We start from the raw sequence: 23777 nt of genomic DNA, 5'->3' as shown, positions 1-23777 counted from the left end.
AAACATTTAAAATAATGTAAAACTATATGAAGGAAAACACTCCATAAACTGTCAAAATATGGTGGTGATGGCATATGGGAGAATTTGGAGCGTATTGTTCTAGACTTGGATATGGCTATATATGAGGTACAAGCTTTCCTGGTGGCTTAGATGGGAAAGAATCTGTCTTCAATTCAGGAGACCCAGGTTCAATCCCTGTGTTGGGAAGATCCCCTGGAGAAGGGAATGGCTATCCATTCCAGTATTCTTGACTGGAGAATTCCATGGACAGGGAAGTCTGGCGGGCTGCAGTCTATGGGGTCTATTGTTCTAGATTTGGATGTGGTTATATATGAGCTATAGATATGTCCTTGTATGCTGCTGCTAAGTCGCTTCAGTCATGTCTGACTCTGTGTGACCCCATGGACCGCAACCCACCGGGCTCCCCTGTCCCTGGGATTCTCCAGGCAAGAATACTGGAGTGGGTTGCCATTTCCTTCTCCAATGCATGAAAGTGAGAAGTGAAAGTGAAGTCGCTCAGTCATGTCTGACTCTTAGCGACCCCATGGACTGTAGCCTACCAGGCTCCTCCGTCCGTGGGATTTTCCAGGCAAGAGTACTGGAGTGGGGTGCCATTGCCTTTTCCATGTCCTTGTATATATCTAGGTAAATGCTGACATAGCTATTTGGATAGAAATTTTTAATAAAAAGGTTTTTACATACTGTCCTGCTATGTGTTTCTCTTAAACCTCTATCTTGAGCATGTTGTAGGTCCTTACATCCCCTCCAGGCCCATGTAAGGAGAGGCTGCAATGGAAGAGACCACTGGATAGAAAGTGCTAGCTTTGAGTCCCCTGCTGTGTTCCCCTGAACCTCACTACTCTCCTCTGTAAAATGGGGATACTCATTCCTTCCTTCCAAGAATCGGATGAGGGTTAAATAGAACGCTAATGTACTCAGCACAGTTTATTGGATATCGGGTCACCAGAGCCCATCACACCATCGAGAAAATGTCTTTCATTCCTTGGATTCCTCATTCTCCACCCTTCACCCCCTTGGGAGAGAAGTGGTGGGGAGTTGGGAGAGATGAAGGTGAATCTGGGGTGAATTACAGCTTTTCTCAATGGAGTTTAAAATCCTCTTTTCAGTGCTGGGTAACATTAAAATCTCAAACAGTTCATTAGCAGACACATTCCAGTTTTGTTTAGGAAGTTTTCTCTGGACTCATGTTTATTTATTCAGCTGCAGGAAAATTCCTGAAGCCAGGTATGTTGGTAGGAGGGTATGTCTGATAGGAAGGCTGTGACCTGCGCCTGCGCTTCGTGGGGGCGTCCTCTTACTAGTGGGCAAAGTCTGCCCCTCTTAGTACAAGGAGGATTCATACCTTGTCTTTGCAAATGGCACAGCCTCCTGCTATGCAGTTCTCTCCTCCACTTCTCTCCTTCCCCTTCCATTAGATTACCATATTCTCTTTCCTTTGTGTAACACATCATTAACAAAGACTTCTTACTCTGATATCTCATGAACCCTCTAGCAAGTTTAAGTGAAGTGAAGTCGCTCAGTTGTGTCCGACTATTAGCGACCCCATGGACTACAGCCCACCAGGCCCTCCGTCCATGGGATTTTCCAGGCAAGAGTACTGGAGTGGGGTGCCATTGCCTTCTCCGTTAACAGCGGCTAGGCATATTATATTTACTTGGAGCTGATATACTTTGTGACAGCCTTAGTGCCCTCGGACACGGCGTGTTTGGCCAGCTCCAGGTAGCAGCAAGCGCACGGCAGTCTGGATCTCCCTGGATGTGATAGTCGAGCGCTTGTTTTAAGTTTAGGTCCGTATAATGTAACAAATGAAGCAGCGGAGGCCCAGAGGAGCTGTGATACGACTCAAGCTCACACAGCAGAAATTGGACAAATCGGGATTTCTTGGCTCGAAGTCCACGCTAGTCGTGCTGTATCATGTTGCCTGTTTGTCTAATTGTTGGCAGGAAGCTCCTGAAAGGCGGGGGCTGCGGGAGGGGCTCTCATTCTGGCCAGTGGGGAAGACTCTTTGGAATGCATGTAGTCGTGGGGCTTAGTGTACTGGGAGGGACTGGTGAGAGCAGACGAAGGGGACATGTTTGGAGGTCACCCCAAGGTCAGTGGAGGCTGGGAGCTGGCGGGTTGAGAATAGCCTGGTGCAGAGCCTGGATGCCAAAAGGGAGGCTGGCCTTTGTGGTCACTTGCAGATTTATGGGCTTTTCCAACATGATGCAGTCTCATTTTGGGTATTTAGCCCTTTTTTTTGGCCTCAGTCAGTAGTGCACCATAAAAATCCTCTTCCACATCCCACAGCGGATCCCTTTTCTAATTTAGCTCACATCTCTCGGGCCCTCTATTCCCATATCCAACAGATCAAAATAATCAGTTCTGTTTCCCATTCTCTCAGAGAATAGAGGAGAGAGATCTTCAGATAACCTCATTTGCTTCTATTAGAGTACTGGCCGGTTCCATTTATATAGCTGTGTTTAGTATCAGAGTAGCCTTATAGACCAGCTCTTCCCAATAGAAATATAATGCAAGTCACATTTAAAATGTGCTAGTAGTGTATTAAGTAAAATAAAAAGGAAACAGGTGACATTAATTTTAATAATATATTTTTATTTAACCTAGTACATACAAAATATCATTATTTTAATATGTAATCAATAGCAAAAATTAAATGAGATATTTTACATTTGTTTTCTCATCGTAAGTGCACATTTTACCCTCACTTTAATATGAAATCAATAGCAAAAAATTAATGAGATATTTACATTTGTTTTCTCATCTTAAGTGTGTATTTTACACTCACATCACATTTTAATTCAGACTAAGTGTTAAGTGTTAGTCGCTCAGTCATGTCCAACTCTTTGTGACCCCACAAACTGTAGCCCTCCAGGCTTCTCTGCCTATGGGATTTTCTAAGCAAGAATACTGGAGTGGATTGCCATTCCCTTCTCCAGAGGATCTTCCCGACCCAGGGATTGAACCCGGGTCTCCTTCATTGCAGGCAGATTCTTTACTGTTTGAGCTACAGGAAAGTTTTTAATTCAAACCAGCCACATTTCTAATGCTCAGTAGCCGCATGTAGTTCGTGGCTATGGTTTTGGCAAGAGTAGTTATGAGGCTTCATTCACTATTAAACCAAGAAGGCTTTTTTGTGATGGTAATGGGGTGCTCCTGGGCACTGCCCTGTCTCTCCTGCATTCCACTGAAGTAGTGAAGAGTAGCCCCACCTGCTGCTTCTACCCACTTGTCAACTCCGGGCATCTTCCCCCTGCTTTGCTGACATGGGTTTTCTCAAGACTTACACCTTTGGGTTTTTAGGATGCAAGGCACATGTTCTTCTTCCTCCCCTGCTCCTCACTGAACTTTTCCCACATTCCTCTCCTGCTCGCTCTTGGTCTTCACTCCCACCACCTTTATAACCATCACACCAATCATACCAATATGGATGACTCTAGAATCTACACTCTTGTCTTCAAGCTTCTCCCCTGCTCCAGGCCCACCTTTTCTACTGTCTGCTGGGTCATCCTTGGAGGATAAACCCTTCTCTTTGGGTGAACACACTAGGCAGACACATTCGTTCCTGAGGACAAATGGTCCAGCCTCCAAATGGACCATTAACAAATGGTTAAGTCACTTCAGTCGTGTAGACTCTTTGCAACCCCATGGACTGTAGCCCGCCAGGCTCCTCTGTCCATGGGATTCTTCAGGCAAGAATAGTGGAGTGGGGTAGCCATTCCCTTCTCAAGGGGATCTTCCTGACCCAGGGATTGGACCAGCGTCTTCTGCATTGACAGGTACGTTCTTTACCACTCATGCCACCTGGGAAGCCCAAGCATTTGCTATACTTCATCCCCATTCATCTGTACAGCCCTGTAAGGAGGAAGTTGCGGGTGTTTGCTTTTGTTTTTGTTTTTCTATTTTCAGTTTGTGGACACAGGGACTGGCAGAGTTTAGGGAATTTGCTGAACGCGTGCTGGTAAGTGGCAGAGCTGGGAATCGAACTCAAGCCTGCTTTATTCTAAAGCCCACATTGCTGATCTTCATGCTCTCCTGCCTCTGGCAGTTCCAGCACTGGGCTATGCTGTTTTCAGAATTGAGTATGTACTGTCTATATACTCATCCTTAGAAGAACACATCCTTCTGTGCCTATGTGGTTTGCGTGTTGTTATTCTACCTGCTGTTATCCAGGCTCATCCCTGGTTTATTTCTGAGTCTGTGCCTTAACCTTTAGTGTTAGCACTTGAAAACCTTCACTGAGACCAAGTCCCCTGCTGTGAAGTGTCAGTGCCTAGAAGTAGGAATGTGAACACATTTTCCAAGAGGTTATCTGTTTCCCTTTCTGAGGTCTTAGGCTCCTCATCTGTAAAATGAGAGAGTTGCTTCCGTTAATTGCAAGAGCCTGTCCCACCCTTATGCTCCACGAATGTGTTTCATGGTTCTGCTTCCTGGGGGCCTACTGTGTGCTCAGCACACGATGGATGCTGTGGGCTGTGCAGAGAGAGCACAGAGACATTGCCCCAGCTGTCAAGGAGTTGACAAAACTATTCTGGAAGACAAGCCAACATTCAGGAACCTGCCAGCAGTATAAGACATTATGTAATTATGCCTGCAATCTCAGATTATATACATTTGTGATGGTTCAATAAAGGAGAAGAAAAGCGGCTGTTCTCTTAAAAGAAAAAAGAATACCTACATAAAAGGAGCAGTTAGTGGAAAGCATGAAGTCTGGCCAGCCTGCTGGTTGGATTTGCTCCTCTCTCTTCCCTCTTGAAATCATTCTATAAATATTTACTGTCTACTAATGGGCCAGGCTCTGAGGACACACACCCTCCCTCACTGTAGCTGGAGTTATATCTGAAACCCAGCCTTCATCTGGTTTATTCCCTGTAGAAGAACCTTTGCAACTTTCCAACTCTCTAGCAGAATAAAACGAGCTGACCTCCAGCTCCTGCCTTCTTCCTTCTGGGCCCCTCATACCTGCACGTTAGGCCCGGGGCACTGGTCATTCCTCAAGCCCAGTGTACCCGTATTCATTTCTGGGATAGAGGGCTGCTTTCCCAGCCTACCTGGCGAACTTCTATTCATCCTTCAAAACCCAGCCGAGATACTGCACTGTGATGCTTTCGTGGTCCTCCATCATGCCTTTGCCCACTGCTGTGACACCATGTGTCTTTGTTTAGGTCTTCACCTCTTGTTTTGAACCATGAATTCCTTGAAGGATCTTTATTCCCTGGCTTCTTCATCTGTGAATCCACCGAACCTATCCCTGGGCCTGAAGAATAGTTTCTGATCAGTGGCTAATTGAACATCATTCAGAGAGGCTGCTGTTTGAACAGGAAGCTTCCCTTTCCTTCTCTCAAACTGCTGGGCTGTTTAACTCCATGCCTCATGGCCTGCAAAGCAGACTGGATGGTTGAGAAAGCATCACTACTTCCTGTCTCTACACAGTAGTGGAGACACCCCACCACAAGAGCCTCACTATAGCCCTGGAGGGGGACTTTCAAAGGCAGCAGCTGCTGACACTGCACCCAGCAGAGGGCTGCGGTGAAGGAGGCATTTGTGTTGGGCTTGGCAGGCAGGGGGCTTTGTGCTCCAGAGCACAAGTGGGTAAGTATGTCGGGCAGGCTCCAGGCTGCACACGCCTGCCCAGGGCCTGGGCCTCTAACGCCTCCTGCCCTGGGAAGAAAAGGAGGCATTGTGTGCGCTGGCTGCCCTCCAAGGGAAATATTCCTGTTGTTCTTCTATTTGGAACTGCTCCCCTTTTAAAGGGGAAAAGTCCAGAAGTGAAAATCTCTCTCCACTCTAACACATCCTGTCTACCAATTCCAAATCAGTTGCTGCCTTTGAAATATTAATTCATCCATCAATTGATTCATGTCACTGTGACATCTTCAAGGAGCACGGGTATGGGTCATCACTGTCCTGGGCATGAGGGACACAGCCCTCATCCGTTTGAGGCTCTATTCCTGATTGAAGTGAAGTGTTAGTTGCTCAGTCGTGTCTCCTTGTGACCCCATGGACTGTAGCCCTCAGGCTCCTCTGTCTGTGGGATTTCCCAGGCAAGAATACTGGAGTGGGTTGCCATTTCCTTCTCCTGGGGATCTTCCCGACCCAGGGATTGAACCTGGGTCTCCTGTAATGCAGGCAGATTCTTTACCATCTGAGCTACCAGGGAAGCAAGTTCCTTATTGCTGGGTGTCCACATTCTTGTGAAGCCTGGCCCCACTCCTTCTCTGGGGCCTGATGTCCCTTCGCAGCTCAGCACTCCCACCTCAAGGACTCTGTCTGCCCTGCCTGTCCGCCCCCTCTACCACCTAGTCTTGCATAGTATCACCCCCGAGAGGTACGTGTTTTCAGCTCACCACCATTCCCCCCACCTAGGCTTGCAGGCCGGTGTGGGCAGAAGCATGCCTCAGTCTGGGCATAGAAACTTAGCAGGAAGACCTGATTCAGCCTTAGCTCTGCCTTTCACTGTCTTTGTGACTTGAATCAAGTTCCTCAAGCTCTCTGAACTTCAGCTTCCTAATCTGCAGAACAGGACAAATGACACCTGACCTCGCACACAGAGCCATCGGGGAGGAGGAAGTGGTATGGTGCTGCCTGGGACAGGGCCTGTCCTGCCACATGGCAGCTCTCAATGAATAATGACCATACAAGGAACAACTATTGAGCACTTACTAGTCCCTTCCTTCCCTCAGACACCACAGCAACCACGGCTTATCTTGGAGTGTTTTCTGCATGCCGATGCTGTGTTAAGTCCAGGCATGTTACCATCAGAACATCAGCCTCTAAGGTGTGTGCTACTGTCTATACCCTTTCATAGCTGAGGAAACTGGCTCCGAGGTAGAGTGACATGGCCAAGGTCACATAGCTTGCAAGCACGAAGTGAGGAATTATGCTGAGGTCTGTTGGATACCTTCCCATCACTTCCCAACCGGACAGACACCCATCACAGGCTGGCTTCTTGGTGCTGGGATCTGCAGCATCAGTGTCTTTTGAGAGCTTGTTGGAAATACAGACTCTCAGGCCCTACCCCACCCGCACTGACTCAGCATCTGCATTTTATCAAGATCTGTTGGTGTTGGATGTGCGTAATACTGTTTGAGAAGCACTGAACTGAGTCCCAAAGTGTTTTGAGGGTTCGGGATGGGGAACACATGTATACCTGTGGTGGATTCATTTTGATATTTGGCAAAACTAATACAATTATGTAAAGTTTAAAAATAAAATAAAATTTATTAAAAAAAATGAAAAAAAAAAAAAAGTAAGTTAGAGCAGGACTTCTCAAACTATAGAGTGCCTAAAAATTACCTGGAGGGCTTGTAAAACATTGATTCCTGTCCCAGAGATCCTGATTTTTGTATTCATTGTTCTAGTCTTTAAAAAAAAATTTTTTTTATTGGAATATAGTTGCTTTGCAATGTTGTGCCAGTTTCTACTGTACAGCAAAGCGCATCAGCCACATATATACACAAATTGCTTCCCTTTTGGATTTCCTTCCCATTTAGGTCATGGAACATTGAGTAGAGTTCCCTGTGCTATGCAGTAGATTCTCATTAGTTATCTGTTTTATACATAATATTGTTAGTGCATGTACACCAGTCCCAATATGCCAGTTCATCTCACCCCCCCCACCTTCTCCCTTGGAATCCATATGTTTATTCTCTATGTCTGTGTCTCTTTTTCTTTGGAAATAAATCTATACCATTTTTCTATATTCCACATATATGTGTTAATATATGATACTTGTTTTTCTCTTTCTGACTTCACTCTGTATGACAGACACTAGGTCCATCCATGTCTCTACAAATGACTCAATTTCATTTGTTTTTATGGTGGAGTAATATTCCATTGCATATATGTACCACATCTTTATCTGTTCCTCTCTGGAAGAACATTTCCATGCTTCCATGTCCTGACTATTGTAAATAGTGCTGCAGTGAAGATTAGGGTGCAAAGTGCATGAGTCTTTTTGACTTATGGGTTTCTCTGGGTATTTGTTCCATTCTTATCTATTGCCTTCACTTCATGGGTTCCTCAGAATAGGTGTAGTGGATGTGAGTAGGATCCAGGCAAACTTCTGGCTCACGTCTTGGCCCAAGGCTGCTCCTGGTTTATATATGTGGAGCCATTAAGGGGAATCTGGGCTGGACTTGGGTCCTGCACTAAGTTTTTGGCAGCAGCATCCTACTGCTTTGGGGGGAAATGTTCCACTCTCAGGAAAGGCATCTCTTTCCTAAGTTACATGAGAAAGGAGCTGTGAAGCCCTGCAGCGGCCACATCACCCTCACCCCTGTGAACAAAAAAGAAAGGAAATTAATTTGTAACCTAAAACTCTGAAAATACATGCTTGCAATGGAAATTTTGACAGAGCAATAGATCTGCAAAGAGCATTTTCTCTAAAATTGACATCTGTGTAATTTGACTGCTGCTATCTGATTAAATAGCAATTAAATGTTTCAAGACTCCTTGGAACTTTCAAAGATTATTTGAAAAGTAATTGTATTGTATTGATTAAATAATTTTAAGTTAAGCAGGATGTCACTGCATTTCTTAGTCTAGTCCTTTGCAAATAAATGCATCTTATTTATAGACCTATTGCACCCCCCCAAATGTTGTTTATATGTTAATAATGATCCTATATTTAATGAGCATGAGTGGTGATGGAATTAAACGGTAAATTTGTTCCTTTGCTAAATCCTGTCTTGTTCCTTCTCTTTCTATTCTGACTCCACCGGCAACTCACTTCACAAACAACTGCAGAACTAAAACCTGAAAAGCAGAGAACACTGTGGTTTAAAGCTTGGTTTCTAGAGTGAGACATATCTCCATTCGAATTCCAACCTGCAGCTTACTAGCTTTATGTCCTGAGCCTATCATTTGTGAAAAGGATATAATAGTACCTACCAAATATGGTCATTATGAAATTGAACATTATCACTGTACAACATTGGACAGTGTCTGGCTAACAATAATTTTATCATTATAACAATAGGAGTAGTGACTATTATGATGATGATGCCTCAGTTTTTGAATCTGTAAAATGGATGTGACAGGGAATTAAAAATGTAAATGCATAAGTATTCAAAATTTCTTTGCCCATAGAGCTTTCAAGTAATTCCCTTCTAAGAAAACTTCTGGCATAGCTTGCTTGGCTCTTGCCCCTCCATTATTATGCCACCTGGGGTCATCCAGTGACGAGAAATCTCTGGACAAATGGAGCCAGTATTAGGACTGTGACAAGAAGAGAGAGAGAGATGGCAGAGGATGGGTGAGTGGATGCCAGAGGTGAGGGAGGGGAGGGAGGGAAGAGCCAGGTGGAGAGTTTGCTTAGGGATGCTGGGGAACAGAGCACACGGCTGCTGGAGCAGTTGCTTTGCTGGAAATAGATACTGAGAAGAGCAGAGACAGGAAAGAAAAACTTTAAGACTTTGGCTTTGTGCTAAGAATGCACTTCCCCTTTCGTGTTTTCTCTAGAGACTGCAGTGAAGCTTTGGACTGCCTCCAATTCATTTTTTTCTACTTAACTGCTGTTTCTTTGAACACATCCTGAGCTGAGGCCGGGCCATGAGGTGGCCATCTTTACTTCATTTACAGGGGAGTTGAGCTAGTACCATTCCAGGGCTGAATGAGGATGGGTCAAGGACCCAGTGCACAAGATGTGCCTAATTGCCAGTGGCAACTATTTCCATTGCTGTGCATCACACTTTGCCTGTGGCTAGAGGCTGCAAGCAAAGGTCACCTGCTCAATTTACCCACATCGGTGCATTATCCTCTGTATAAACTGGGGACACCAGCCACATTGTTTGTTTTCAAAGAAACCATCAATGTGGTGTTCTACAATGCTACCCTGCAGACCAGGGCCATCAGCACGAGGTTTATAAAGGAAAGCAGGCAGCTAGGGGGCAGAATCTGACCTTGGCCTTGCTGTATGGTATGGGCAACTCCTTGAGCTGCAGTTTCCCCGTTAGTAAATGAAGATAAGGTCCAAGGTCCTGTGTTGTGTTTCTCGGCTTCAGGTGCAGACAACAGCAGATCATCAGAAGGACTAATTGCACACTCCACCACCTGCATTGCTCTGAGCTAGTGCCCTAAAGGAGACCCAAAAGTATAAAAGAGGGGCCTCAATTAAAAAAAAAAAAAACTCCTAAAATCTGACTGGAAGAAAAAATGTGAACATCTTTGTGTGTGTGTGTGTGTGTGTTTTTTAAATTGGAGTTACCTAATGAAAGTCCAACCAGTCCATCCTAAAGGAAATCCATCCTGAATATTCATTGGAAGGACAGATGGTGAAGCTGAAACTCCAATACTTTGGCCACCTGATGCGAAGAACTGACTCATTTGAAAAGACCCTGATGCTGGGAAAGATTGAAGGTGGGAGAAGGGGATGACAGAGGATGAGATGGTTGGATGGCATCACTGACTCAATGGACATGAGTTTGAGTAAACTCCGGGAGTTGGTGAGGGACAGGGAGGCCTGGCATGCTGCAGTCCATGGGGTTGCAAAGAGTTGGACACGACTGAGAGACTGAACTGAACTAAACTGAATGGAAGTCTGGGCTTCCCTGGTGGCTCAGATGGTAAAGAATTCAGCCGCAATGCAGGAGACTCACACTCAATCCCTGGGCTGGAAGGATCCCCTGGAGAAAGGAATGGCAACCCACTCCAGTATTCTTGCCTAGAGAATTCCATGGATAGAGGAACCTGGTGGACTACAGTCCATGGGGTCTCAAAGAGTTGGACACAACTGAGCGACTAACACTTTCACTTTCAATGAATGTCTACCTGTTATATGTTCCCAATGTGTAACCATTTTATGACACTTTTGAGCTGCTATGGGGTGATACAAACATGGGATGTCAGTTCTGGAAACACCTTTCCTTAATGACTTTAAAACAAAACTCATCAAAACAAAACCTAAACCAGAATAGCGTATAACCTTCCTTTGTATTGCCATGTGGCACACTGGCAATGAACCAATCAACAAGGAAAGTTTAGGTTGATAGAAGTTTCTCGAGCCCTTCTTCTCTCACTGCCTCTCTCTGCTCCATCTTTAATGACACCCAGCCTGTCTTCAGCCACATGCTGCTGAGGTTGAATGCTCATCGCCCTTGTCTGACCCACATCGCAGGTGCCCGCTCCTTTATCGACTGTGTTAGCTAGAGGGCCAGGCGGGACCTTGTGAAATAATAATAAAAAGCCTTCCAACTTGCCTGGAAAGTTTGGAAACATCACTGGCTTCACCCAGGTATCTGGAGATGACTTATCAGGTTCAGTTTTGTTTAACGGACTTCCTTGTGCCAAGAAAAATCTTCCTCCCAACCCAGAAGGCAGATGCCGCAGCCCACACAAGCCCTCAAGTGTCTGCACCTGCAGCCGTGTTCTGAAGCCAGCCTGATGCCTATGAAGTCTTCCGCTGGATCCTGATCAAGACCGTGATGCTGGGAGTGGGGGCTGCCCAAAGAGGGTAGGTTCAGGGGCAGCCCACTGCAGAGGGTGTACATGTGCTTATTATGATACTTTCACTGAAGTGACCCAGGAGGGAGGAGAAGAGGCTGAATTCCTTGATTTACTCCCAGTTGTGGTTCCAAGCTCTTTGGACTGTGGCCCAGTTTGGCCAAGTGAAAGATCTTGTGGCCCACTGAGCCCACTGATTCTCACTTTTGGGTGAGAAAGAATTTGGTAATAAAGGACAAAGGGGAAGAGAAAAATAATCGACATGGTCATGCAGTAAATCCTCAGGACAAAACAATCAGCAGGAACTCTGAAGGGTAATTTTCCAAGTAATGTAAATTAATGGAATAGAACAATTAAAAACCCAGCCAACGCTGATGCCTCATTGTAGCAGTCAAGGGTCACAGTTGCAAACAACAGAACTGATTCTAGCAAGTTTACGTCAAAGAGGAATTTATTAGAGGATGTCAAGTCACTCCACCACCCTCCCCAGGACTGCTTGCCTTCAGCCCTGGATTTCCAGGGCACTTCCAAGCTGAGGCCTGGCCTGGGAGGCTCTGCATGTTGAGCGCAGGTCCCACAATGGGGTCCTAACTGTAAAAGAGGCTGGCACTGTAAATTCTGTGCTCTACCCTGAAGATGTAGAACTCCTAAGGAAGGAAATAACCCAGACATAGGAAGGGTGTTCACATGGTGCTGGGTAGCCCAAAAAAACACAGCAAATATCTTTTGCAGTAATAACAAAGCACCCTTCCTGAAAAGTGCAGGATTTCCAGCTCTTTGCCTGCATGCGTACACCCTAGTTCTGCAGTGTTGTTTACTGATGGATGGAGGTCATACTTTTGTAGAACAGAGAATTAATATTCTCAGTAAATTCTTCTAATAAACTAATTTTCATGTATGAATGCCAAGGTTTATTAATTCTTAATAATTTATTATGTTCCTAATTCCTTATAAAAATGAAATCCCATGTATGAAATTTCCTTTGAGGGTAATGAAAATGTTCTAAAATTTGATTGTGGACTTTTCAATAATGAGTTCCAGGAATATTTGTATATTCACATTCCTAAGAATGACACCTTTATCTTAAGCCTCAAAATGGTTCAAAATGACCTTAAAATGGTTCAAAATCCTAAACTTAAGAGCTAAAACTATATGGCTCTTAGAAGAAAACATTGAGGAAAATTTCTATGGCAGTGAATTTGGCAATAATTTCCTGGACATGATACCAAAGCACAGGCAACAAAAAACAATATAGATAAATTGAACTTCATAACCTTTGTGTATCAAAGAACACTGTCAAGAAAGCAAAAAGATATCCTACAGAATGGAAGAAAATATTTGCAAATTACATATCTGATTATGGGTTAATGATATTAGTGATACTAACCCATTATCAGATATGTGATAAAGAACTCTGACAACAAAAACAAACAACCCAATTAAAAAACGGACAAAGGACTTGAATAGACATTTCTCCGTTGAAGATATACCAATGGTCAATAAGCACATGAAAAGATGCTCAATAATCATTAGTCATTCAGTTCAGTTCAGTTAAGTCACTCAGTCGTGTCCGACTCTGCGACCCCATGAATAGCAGCGCGCCAGGCCTCCCTGGCCATCACCAACTCCCGGAGTTCACCCAAACTCATGTCCATCAAGTCAGTGATGCCATCCAGCCATCTCATCCTCTGTCGTCCCCTTCTCCTCCTGCCCCCAATCCCTCCCAGAATCAGAGTCTTTTCCAATGAGTCAACTCTTCGCATAAGGTGGCCAAAGTATTGGAGTTTCAGCTTTAGCATCATTCCTTCCAAAGAACACCCACGACCGATCTCCTTTAGAATGGGCTGGTTGGATCTCCTTGCAGTCCAAGGGACTCTCAAGAGTCTTCAACATCACAGTTCAAAAGCATCAATTCTTCGGCACTCAGATTTCTTCACAGTCCAACCTTCACATCCATACATGACCACTGGAAAAACCATAGCCTTAACTAGACGGACCTTTGTTGGCAAAGTAATATCTCTGCTTTTGAATATGCTATCTAGGTTGGTCATAACTTTCCTTCCAAGGAGTAAGCGTCTTTTAATTTCATGGCTGCAATCACCATCTGCAGTGATTTTGGAGCCCCAGAAAATAAAGCCGGACACTGTTTCCACTGTTTCCCCATCTATTTGCCATGAAGTGATGGGACCAGATGCCATGATCTTCGTTTTCTGAATGTTGAGCTTTAAGCCAACTTTTCCACTCTCCTCTTTCACTTTCATCAAGAGGCTTTTTAGTTCCTCTTCACTTTCTGCCATTAGGGTGGTGTCATCTGTATATCTGAGGTTATTGATATTTCTCCCAGCAATCTTGATTCCAGCTTGTGCTTCTTCCAGCCTAGTGTTTCTCATGATGTACTCTGCATATAAGTTAGTCATTAAGTGAAGTTGCTCAGTCGTGTCTGATTCTTTGTGACCCCATGGACTGTAGTCTACTAGGCTCCTCTGTCCATGGGATTTTCCAGGCAAGAATACTGGAGTGGATTGCCATTTCCTTCACCAGATCTTCCCGACCCAGGGATTGAACCCCGGTCTCCCACATTGTAGGCAGACACTTTACTGTCTAAGCCACTTCTAAGGGAAGTCATTAGTTAGTCATTAGGGAAATACAAATCAAAGCCACAATGAGTTAACACTGCACACCTACTATACTTACTAGGATTCCTATAGTGATTTTTTTTAGTTGAAAAAAAAAAAACATGTTGGTGAAGATATGGAGAAACTGGAACCTTCATGTGTTGCTGGTGGGAATGTAAAATGGTGTAGCTGTTTTGGAAATACTTTGGCAGTTACTCAAAATTTAAGCATGGAATTAACATATAACCCAGCAGTTTCATTCCTAGGTATATATCGAAAATAAATGAAAGCAGGAACTTGAACAAATACTTGTACACCAGTGTTCACAGCAGCATTACTCACAATAGCCAAAAGATGGAAACCACGAAAGTGTCAACTGATAGATGAATGGATAAACAAGGTGTGGTATGTACATATGATGGAATATTACTTGATCATCAAAAGAAATGAAATTTTGGTGTATGCTGCAACTTGGATGGGCCTTGAAAATGCTAAATGAAATAAGCCAGACATAGAAGGACAAATATTACATAATTCCACTTACAGAAGGTACCTAGAATAGGCAAGTTTATAGAGACAGAAAGTAGAATAGGTCTTACCAGAGCTGGGAGCAAGAGGAAATGGGGAGTTATTGTTTTAATAGGTTATAGAGTTCATGTTGGAGATGATGAAAATGTTTGGGTTATAGATAATAGTGATGATTACAGAGCATTGTGAAAGCCACTGAATTCTACATTTACAGGTGGTTAAAATAGTAAATTTTATGGTATGTATTAACTTATTTTGGGCTTCCCTGATAGCTCAGTTGGTAAAGAATCTGTCTGCAATGCAGGAGACCCTAGTTCGATTCCTGGGTCGGGAGGATCCGCTGGAGAAGGGATAGGCTACCCACTCCAGTATTCTTGGGCTTCCCTTGTGGGTCAGCTGGTAAAGAATCTGCCTGTAATGCAGGAGACCTACATTTGCTCCCTGGGTTGAGAAGATCCCCTGGAGAAGAGAAAGGCTACCCACTCCAGTTTTCTGGCCTAGAGAATTCCATGGACTGTATAGTCCATGGAGTCACAAAGAGTCGGACACGACCGAGTGACTAAGCACACACACACAACATATTTTACCATGGGCTTCCCTAGTGACTCAGTGGTAAAGAATCCACTTACCAATGCAGGAGACGCGAGTTTGAACCCTGGGTCGAAAAGATCCCCTGGAGAAGGAAATGGCAACCCACTCCAATATTCTTGCCTGGAAAATTCCATGAATAGAGGAGCATGGTAGGCTATAGTCCATGGGATTCCAAAAGAGTCAGACACAAGTTAACGACTGAACAATATTTTACCACAATTTAAAAAATTAGGTTGTGACAATGTTGGCACATCTCTGAGTATGCTGCAGCTATTGTATAATTTTTATGGGTAAATTGTATGGTATGTAGATTATATCTAAATAAGGCTTTTAAAAAATCCTTTCCAGCTCTGGCAGTCTCTATGATGTATCCATTAATCTGTTTATTTATTCATTAATTCAACACATTTTTGTTGTGTTCCTACCGTGCCAGCTGTTAGGAATAAGGAGATAAATAAAATAAATGCAATTCCTGGCCTTTCCTTGCTTAAAACACTGTGGGTTTTAAAAAGTAATCATAGCTAACATTTACTGAGTGTTCACTAAATCCTGAGCATTGGCAGAAGCACTTAAATGTACCTATCTCGTGCGGTTCTCCCAGCTGTGTACTGAACTGGGCTCTTCTTGAATAAGGAAATGTGCTCAGGGTCACACAATCAGAATTTGAACTTGGTCTATCTTACCTTGAAATCCTTGCTCTTAATCATTCATCACCATATGTGGCAGCTGTGTTCCAGCACCTGAAATTGGGGTATTCCCTGGAGACCTGCACATAGGCCTGTCTGACAGGCTGGCTGATCTGGGTAGCATTGCAGGGAGGGTTAAACTTGAGATGAAATGATCTCCAGGAGGAAGTGCGTTTGGAAAATAAGGCTTAAGTCCATGGAATCTTGCACAGCCATTTACAGTAATCACTATAAATCGGGTATCACTGTATTTTCTAAATGTTACATGATAAAATTTTAAATACAAAATCAAATTCATAATTAAACTTGTATCATTATGTTAATAGATACTATATGTATTATTTATTAAACACAGACTATATACCAGCCTCTAAGTTGTTGACCTGTCATCTTGTTTAATTCTCCTGACAGATCCATGATGTGTACAGTGTGTTACTATTCCTATTTTACAAGTGAGGCGGCTAAGGCCCAGAGTAGTAGTTACTAGTTTAGTCGCTCAGTCATGTCCGACTCTTGTGACCCCGTGGACAGTAGCCTGCCAGGCTCCTCTGTCCATAGGATTCTCCAGGCAAGAGTACTGGAGTGGGTTGCCATTTCCTTCTCCAGGAAAGACACAGAGAGTTTAAGTAATTTGTCCAAGGTTGCCCAGTCATTAGCAGAGCTGGGATTCTAGCCATGGCTTCTTGACTTGGAGTCCAGACTCTTAGCCACCATACAAATTGCTCTTCAATTATGTTAAAATATGCAAAATAGATGGGCATGAAACGAGTTGTATCAAGATGGGGGGATGATGGTGATTTCCCACTCCCCCCAACAACCCCAGTAATTTATTGTTTTCCAAGAATACGTCATATTAGTGATGACTTTTTTAGACCAACAAAAGAAATCACTGTTTCATTTTGTTGTATTTGGTTTTGCAGTTGCCTGTGCGCATGCACAGACTAAGCCAGAGCAGTTGCACACACAAGCTGGGTGCTGGGAGAGGCCTGCCCCTATGTGGGCTGCAGCTGCCCTGACTCCGCTGCCATCTTCTGGGAAGGGGAGGAGAGTGTCCCCTTATCACACTTCTCAACACTGAGGACCTCTCTTTAACAAAAAAAACTTGTTTTTCTAACTTGTGAGAGAGTCTGTATCAAACTGTGGTTGAAAGCAAAACGGTACCTGGATTCGAATCTTGGCGCTGATGGTCTCAGTATCTGGGCAACTGCTCTCAGCCTCAGCTTTGTCCTCAGATAATGGAAATAACCAGTACTACTGTATAGGGTCATTGTGGGAATTAAATTGGCTGGTTTCGAAATGGACCTAGAGTGCCCGGCACAGTGTAGGGTAGATAAATAGTATGCCCTTCTGATGTTTCTCTGGCATCTTTTTGATGATTAATTCATGTGGTTAAACATTTTTCTAATAGTAAACACCGGTATTTCTTCTTTCCTGAATTGGTTGCTTGTGCCCCTTCCTAACGGAGAAGGCAATGGCACCCCACTCCAGTACTCTTGCCTGGAAAATCCCATGGACAGAGGAGCCTGGTAGGCTGCAGTCCATGGGGTCGCTAAGAGTCGGACACGACTTTCCCTTTCACTTTTCACTTTCATGCATTGGGGAAGGAAATGGCAACCCACTCCAGTGTTCTTGCCTGGAGAATCCCAGGGACGGGGGAGCCTGGTGGGCTGCCGTCTATGGGGTCACACAGAGTCGGACACGACTGAAGCGACTTAGCAGCAGCAGCAGCCCCTTCCTTATTTGTCTACTGGTGTCTCAGTTTTACAGTGTGTTTAAGTCAGAGACTAAGAGCATTCTGGAAGGATCTCTGTGAGGGGAGGGATGCGGAGTAGAGGTCTTTTCCCTGGGACCCTGATGCCTTTCTTTTTTTCCAAGGAACATTGTTTACTGCAGCCTCCTCACTCCCTGCAACAGGCCCTGTTTCCTCCCTGAGAAATTTTCATCTGCCTTAAAGGGTCAGTCATTTGAATAGCTCATTCCCACTGGACTGCTACACCCACCGATCTCCCACGAGTGACTTCTTCCTGCGTCCAGTGAAATTGTGTTCCATCAGAATGGCTGTAACCAGTCTGCTCTGAAGCTGTTTCAGCAGTACGTGTCCCTAAGCAGTGTGCTACTTCCCAGCCCTGTGTAATCGCACAGACTGCCAAATACCTGACCTCTCTGGGCAAAGTGCAAAAGCCTAAGGAACCGCTTAGATAAAAGGCACATTCTTCAGATAGTTCCACCTCTTTTCCCTCTTGCCTGGTGCCATCTTGTCTGACTTAGATGCCTACCTTTTCTTCATCATGGAGCAAAAGGGACCTGGGCCAAAGAATTTGGAGGTTTCTAAGTTGCAAAAGGAGTCAAACCTCCCCCCAGACAAATGATCCCTGATGGAAAAGTTTTCTTGGATAAGTGTGTCTGGGTAGCTTGGTGGTAACATGAAATTGGCTACTAGTCTTAAGATATGTGTCTGAGTGAGGTGTAGGGGTGGAGACATGCCAGTGTCCCAACATGGTAAGGGCCAGAGGCTGTGGAGAGGAAGCTCAGATTTCCTCTCCAAGGTCGTTGGCTTTTCCCATGAAGATCTTCCCTAAATGCGAGATCACCTTCTGCCTTGAGAGCACTAGCATTGAAGCTTACATCCTGGAGCCCTGTGTCTCCTGAATTCACCCGCATGCCCAGTTCAGGCTGTGTGATTTAGAGGAAAGAGTATTAGAGTGGAAGACAGAATATTTGAGTTTGCATCCAGGCTTTGCCTTTTCTTACCTTTGTAACCATGGGAACCAACTTTGTTTTCTCATCTGGAAGATGGGGATAAGATTCCTGTTTCTGCTCATCTTTACGCTTGACCATGGAGTAAACTGTGTGTACTGGGTAAGGGCAAAAGACAGAAAAGACAGAAGAATCTCCTCTCCTCTTAGAGATATAGGCAGTCAGCACCGTGCCTAAACCAGTACCTTGTGTGGAGTGCAGAGAACTGAAAGTGCTACCTGTCTTCAGAAAGAGATCTGAAGGAGGAAGGGCGACTTGGTTCGAGGTATACGTGTGTGCGTGTATGTATTTTCCTGTGACTCTGCTGTCCTGATACCTGAGCCAAGCTGATCTGTGGCACTGCTGCTGTTGTGTCGCTTCAGTCGTGTCCGACTCTGTGCGACCCCACAGACTGCAGCCCACCAGGCTCCCCTGTCCATGGGATTTTCCAGGCAAGAGTACTGGAGTGGGGTGCCATTGCCTTCTCCATGGCACTGCTAGGGGCTATTATTTCCTTCCCTTATTCTGCTGAGTTTTTTTTTTTTTTTTTCAGTCTGATGAGAGGCCTGGCACCTGTTGGAAAGGAGAGGTGCTTTCTTGGTACCTAAGGGAGTATCTGAAGAGGTCACCTGAGTTTATAGCCATTGGTATCGTGGATAAGTTCAGTTTGACAACCTTTATGGAATGTCGAGCTCATGATGCTGGTCTGGGAGACAGACGCAGAGGCAGCAATTAGAATTCAGGTGATAACTGCGGCAGTCGAGGGCTGACAGGAGCAGTGGAAACAGGAAGGCTGGCTACAGCACTCGGCGGGGTGGGGGGATGCTGAACAGAGCTTGAGGGGACAGATGGGAACTGGCCAGTGTTCCCAGAAGAATGTTAGTTGCTTCAAGAAAGACTCAGTTCTGCGAGCAAGCCTCTCACCATTTTGTCTTGAATAAGGAAGAGTTTATCTTGGGAGAGAAAATGGGAGGGCTTACCTCTGTCACATAGAAAAATCAGAGAGGCAGAGTAGGTGGCTAGAAAGTCATAGGACCTGGTGAATGGAGAGCTCTTTTTAACTCAGCTTCCTGGTGAAATGTCTTATGCTTCTAGCATTTCTCTAGCTAATTCTGAGGGGATGGTTGATGGTCATTTAAAAGCTATCAGAGAGACAGTTTGCACCTCTGTATATTTTTTCGTATAACCGCAAAGTGTATTTCTGATTTAAATTTTGATGGTTTGGTCTGCATGCTAGTTAAATACTTTTAACAGTTGAAACAAGTGAATGTTGGCGTTTCCTAGCCTTGTGCATCACATCATCCCATGCCCTTCAGTAAGTTTGTTAACCTCTGCCTTGAGCAAGATGCTCTAGAGTCTGCCAAGGAAAGTAAGAGTATGATCCAGTGTAGTAGGAAAAACACAGAATTCTATCCCAGGAATCTTCATTTTAATCCAGATTCGCTCATGGGTGAGCCAAGGGAAGTCACTGTCTCTCACTTTCTTCACCTGTCCAGTGGGGACGCTCAGCCCTGCCCGGCTGCCTTAAGCTGGAGGTGAAGTGCTTCCCAGTGTCCCGGGCTGGATGCAGTCAGCACTTCAGGGTGACACTCAGCTCTGGCATCAGTTTCAGTGTGGGTTAAACAGGAATCTGCCCTGGCCTCTGAGAACACATCTTGACAGGCAGTGTCTGCAAAGGTCAGAGCTGCTTCGACATGTCTTCCTGACAGGGCTTCATTTCCAAGGACAGCCTCCTTTGACTAGAGCCACGGAAGGTCAAGGGGATAAGGTCCTCTAATCCTTTTGCTGAGACTGTATATGGGAGCCCAGATGCTTTCCTGGCCCATTTGGAAGGCACCCACCCCCCTGTATCTCCTTCAGGTCTGGTGGTGGTGCTAGATTTGCAGAGCGTCTGTGCCTGCACCTCACACCTGCCTCTGCTCCAGAGAGCTGCGGCTGCAGTGGGCTGGCTGGGACACCCTGAGACCTTGCTCTTGCACAGCTGCCTTCTCCCCGGCTCCTGTACCCGCCCCTCTGAAGTCACTGGTCCGCGCTACAGTTGGAAGCCCTGCCTGGAGCTGGATCCTTACAGAAGGTACTTCCTTGCCTTTCTCTTTCTGCCAGAATTGGGTGCGTATCAGTGCTGGGGCATCAGATTCGTAGAGCAGTGGGAAGCGGGGGCTGCCTGTCTGGCCCCAGGCACTCACTGGTCATTGTTTCTTCCAGCTCTGCCCCATAGACTTCCAGTCGCTGATTGATGGAGGCAGTGAGCAGTCTGGGGATTGCTCACAGAAGCCTTGCTCCGCTGTGGGATCCAGGAGGTGGGTGGGCGGGGGAGGAAGTTTCTAAGACAGAGACTGGAAGAAAGAGATGCATCAGTGGAGGGTTTCAGCTCTTTAGGATGCTGTGTTCTCATTAGGAACAATTTTATTAATGAGCTGCTCAGCTGCAGGGAGGGAGGAGGAAAAGCATAATTAATTATGACCCCTGTCCCAGTTGAGCGCCTAGCTCTGGGAGAGTCCAGGGAGAAAGGTGTGTACCATTTCAGCATCTTCAGATGCATCCCTCTAAACTGCTAGCAGCTCTGAGAACAAACTTTCTAATCGAATGATCTGTGCTGTTTTCCTCTTTCTGCAAGATCTAGTATCAGCTTATTGAGCATCAAATTCCTTTCTGATCCTCAGCTTATTGAGCATCAAATTCCTTTCTGACCCCAGTCCCCTCTTCCTGAGAGCCAAAATGAAGTCAGTGTTTGCTTTTCCAGCAAGGTCACAGATCACCTGACCAAATCTTTAACAGCTAGGGAGCCAGTGCTGTCGTGCTGAACTCAGGAGCAATCAGCTCCGGTCCAGCAGCAGAGCCCCCGGGAAGAAGTGACTTCTCTGGCTCCAGGCTGGGGCAGGGGAAGGATGCCAAGGGAAGGTACTGTGGTCACTGCTTCCCTCCTTACAGTTCTCTCTTCTTCATGAAGCTCCAGATTCAGCTGCTGCAATGCAGGCAAAAATGACAGACACATGCAGAAAAATGTGGGAACGGAGTTAATGAGATTGTGTTAATGAGATTGTGTTAATGTGTTATTTATTGAGCGTGAATTATCTCTTTGTTTCCTGGGGTCGGTGGGGAGCGAGCCCGCTGGAGAACTCGTTTGGTGGAAGCTTTTCCAGGAGTGTGTCTCACTCCCCAGGTGCCTGTGCTTCAGCCCTCTTAAGCAGCTCTGTCAGATGCCTCCGGATTCTTAGCACAGGGGACATTTCCACTTGGAGGAGTGGGGCCCTGTAGTGGGGAAGCGGGAAGCTCTCATCATTTGGGGAGATCGGAACCAGGTATAAGTAATATTTTTTCCTCTTTTGGAAAGAGCGTTTTTGCCTCTGCAAGAGGTCGTGCAGGGATTGACAGATCGCTGTTGGTGCACTACCTTGCTAAATATTTGACTTTGTTAGGTTGAATTCTCCAGGAATTCTCATGGCAATAAGGCTGTGCTTTGAGCCAAGTTTTCTTTTTAAGGAAATCCAAGGTGCTATTTATTTTGGCATGCAGCCTGTTCTGGGATGAAATATGGCATTTTTATTATTGCAGAATAAAGAGGCGTTTGAAAGGAACACAAGTACAGAGCTAGGTTTCAGTTTCAGGGCTAAATAGAGGAAGGTTTCTTTGTATTTGGATTTGAGGTTAAAAATGGTATCATTAAAAAGAATCAGTGTGGAGGGAGAGAGTGTGGGGATATACTGCTGGCGCTGGGCTGACCCAAGGAAATCCATGCTCCTGGGCATGGGCTGTGCTGGAACCGTTTCTAACGTGGCCTGGTAGTTACATATGGGCCATCACTGCTGTCTGCCAATGACTGCCTCTGGTCAATTTTGAACTGAAAGCCTCAGTCCTCATCTCTTCACTGCACATTGGCTTTGAGAGGCAGGGTGGACTGCCCCTAATTAACTGGATAAATTTGGATTGGCAGCATAGCTTTTTTGTGTCTTTGTTCCTTATCTGCAACTTGGAGATGATCTGCCACATGTTAGGATGGAGGTGGATGGGGTTGGGGGAGTGTCTACAGAAAATAAATTGTGTAGGAGTTCTGAACTTCACAAGCTTAATAGGGGAGAAAAACTGGAAAAAGATACAGTTGTACATACTCAAAACATCTAGAATATGATGAGCTCGTGAGAGAGGTTGGGAGCTAACTGGGCATACTTGATCCTGGGATAGGCCATAAACAAATGAAAGTTACATAACACGACTAGGTGTTACAAGGTTCAAACACTGGGCAGACAGTTTAACAGAAGATGTAATAAACTGCTTCTATGTCAAAATATTAAATGCTCCAGGAGGTTGCAAAATTCCATTTTAAAGGGGAATTCTGTCCAACAAAGCTATTTTTCATATTCTGTTGTATTGCAAACAAAGTAGCGTGTGTTGATAGAGCATTTAGTCTTTGATTCCACTCCCCTGCTGCTGCTGCTAAGTCACCTCAGTCGTGTCCGACTCTGTGTGACCCCATAGACGGCAGCCCACCAGGCTGCCCGGTCCCTGGGATTCTCCAGGCAAGAACACTGGAGTGGGTTGCCATTTCCTTCTCCAATGCATGAAAGTGAAAAGTGAAAGTGAAGTCACTCAGTTGTGTCCAACTCTTAGCGACCCCATGGACTGCGGCCTACCAGGCTCCTCCGTCCATGGGATTTTCCAGGCAAGAGTACTGGAGTGGGGTGCCATTGCCTTCTCCTAACCACATCAAACATCCACTCACTGGAAGAAAACTCCCTTAGCTAAATTCTGAGATGTTCACAGTGAGGACCCTGGGCCAAAGTGGAGAAGGCTGGGGTGGGTAGGGATGGAAGTGGCATGATACAGACACGACAGTGCTCCCTTTTCTTTAGAGCTTTAGAATGAAAGCTTGCTTGACCCTGTTCTTCAGAGAGTTGGGGTATCAGCTCCATTTAATTTCTCTTGCCTTGGAATGATTAATTTTAGCAAAATTCAAGTCTAACAGAACAATTAGAGGTCTCTATAGAGTTCTTTTTTTAATGAAATTTGACCCCAAGTGTGTTGCAAAGTTATCTGAAGCTCTATGACCTGGTATATGAAGGACTGAATTGTAACTCTAACCAAGGGCAGTGGGTGTGACTGAACTCCTTGAGGTGACAGTGAGTTTCTGCAGCCGGAGGTTCACCTGCACCCTCTTGCT

The 23777-nt window shown here is 45.1% G+C and overlaps 1 protein-coding gene across 5 annotated transcripts in view; it reads left to right on the top strand.

Moving 5' to 3' along the window:
- KANK4 (KN motif and ankyrin repeat domains 4) overlaps window positions 1–23777 on the top strand; it is a 75478-nt gene that overhangs the window by 13208 nt on the left and 38493 nt on the right. Inside the window, exon 2 of one of the 5 annotated variants that reach the window (XM_086390295.1) lies at window positions 20480–20693. The exons of the other annotated variants lie outside the window; for them this stretch is intronic. The gene's annotated coding sequence lies outside the window, so the exon portion shown is untranslated. The remainder of the gene's footprint in view (window positions 1–20479; window positions 20694–23777) is intronic. 5 annotated transcript variants of the gene reach the window in all.

The sequence above is a fragment of the Bos grunniens genome, chromosome 3, assembly GCF_055505025.1.
Source record: "Bos grunniens cultivar Pamir isolate PY7600 chromosome 3, Bosgru_T2T1.0, whole genome shotgun sequence".
In the NCBI taxonomy this organism is placed as follows: Eukaryota; Metazoa; Chordata; class Mammalia; order Artiodactyla; family Bovidae; genus Bos; species Bos grunniens.
Note: the sequence above shows the minus strand (reverse complement) of the source record. Positions and strands in the feature narration are given on the sequence as shown.